Consider the following 1804-nt stretch of genomic DNA (forward strand, 5'->3'; position numbering starts at 1 on the left):
CTCCCTCTCTCTCTCTCTCTCTCTCTCTCTCTCTCTCTCTCTCTCTATATATATATATATATATATATATATATATATATATATATGAAATAGAATGCTAAGCAGGCTATTGTTTTCTTTCTGCCTGTTGATGATTCCATTTTACTATCTTGTGACTTCCATTATTGATTTTCAGAAGTCAGCTGTCAATTTAACTTTACATCTTTGAAGGCATTATGTCCTTTTCCCTATGGCTACTTTTAACGTATGGTATGTATACAGTTCCGTTTCTTTGGCTTGCTATGGTTTTACTCTGATGTGTCTGGAAGTGCTGAGTGGATACAATGTGTAGAAACAATTAGGCTTCTTGAATCTATGGATTGATGTCTTTCATCAGTTCTGAATATTCTCAGTTATTGTATCTTAAAAAATTATTACCTTTGGCTCTCTCTCTTCCTCAAGCATAAAACCTTCTTTAAACAAAAGTCTCCCTCTTGCTCTCTTCTTCAAACATAGCAAGGTGGTTTTATAGTTTGTGGCTAATGATTCAACAGATATTAACTCCAGTGCTTATGAGCCTATTTTAATTTTCTGTTGTTTCTGCTGGTTCTTGCTCAATGTATTTTGTTTCCCTGTATGACTTTTGATTTTTGATAGTGGTTGGACCTTGTACTTCAAAAATCATTTGTAAGAATAATTTGAGGCTTAGTATTATAGCATCTTCTTCCAAACAGGATTTTCATTTGCCTCTGCCAGACACCTGAAGTCCTACCAGTCTGGATCCATCTCAAACCAAGTTCAAGGCTTGAGGTTCCTTGGACCACCCAGATAACATGAAGCCAGAAGGAAATTATGTGCAAGGATTGGTTTACTCATGATTCACCTTACCTGAAGCTGCAACTCTTTGGGACCCCAGTTTAAAGTGGAGGTAATTTATTAGAATTTCTACCTCTGGTAGGTTGCATGTCTTGCCTTTTGCTCCCTGGCCCCAGAAATTTGTCGAAAGTATAGCTCAGTTTTGCAGCTGTTTCTTTAGGACTGGCAAATGCTCTTAGGGAGAAATTAGATTTGAATATCAGTCCTGTTCTCTGAGTTCTTAACTTCCAGATTTTGGCTTTTAAGCTCCTCACTACTTGGTTAACATTTTGATGCTTTTAAGTAAATATTTTTTATACTTTATACAGTTTTTTAGGTTTCCTTAGTGGGAGGGTTGGTCTAAATTTCCTAGTCATCAATTATAGGGAGTAAAGGTTACAATTTATATATTCATCAGAGGAAAGAAAATTTTTCATAGTCTTCTATCTCTACTTCATGCTTACCAATTTGTTAGTTCCTATAAAGCACTTTACACATGCCAAGGATGTAATATATTCTGTAGAACCAAAATTACAATGTAGGACTCATCAAATCCTTTAAAAGAACCCAATCTGGTATGAAATAAAATAGTTCATAAAACAATTTTACTACTTCTGGCCTTTGAAATTCTGTATGATAAACTTGTGCCCCACCAACTCATAAGAATATAATGGAAGATCCAGTGATCCATATATAACATATGCACAAAATATATACTTATTGAGGGCACTTGATCTTCCCACTGAATGAAAATCTTTCCCCCTTACCTTGCCTCTTTCAGATATTTCCTCTATCCTCACCTTCTCAATGAAGCCTTCCCTAAACATCTCATTTGAAATTGCGAACTCCCCCCATTCCCACACTTCTTTTTTTTTAATATAAATTTATTTATTTATTTTTGGCTGTGTTGGGTCTTTGTTGCTGCGCGTGGGCTTTCTTTAGTTGTCGCAAAGGGGGCTACTCTTTCGTT

Source organism: Leucopleurus acutus (genome assembly GCF_964270905.1).
Source record: "Leucopleurus acutus genome assembly, chromosome: 3".
Classification (NCBI taxonomy): Eukaryota; Metazoa; Chordata; class Mammalia; order Artiodactyla; family Delphinidae; genus Leucopleurus; species Leucopleurus acutus.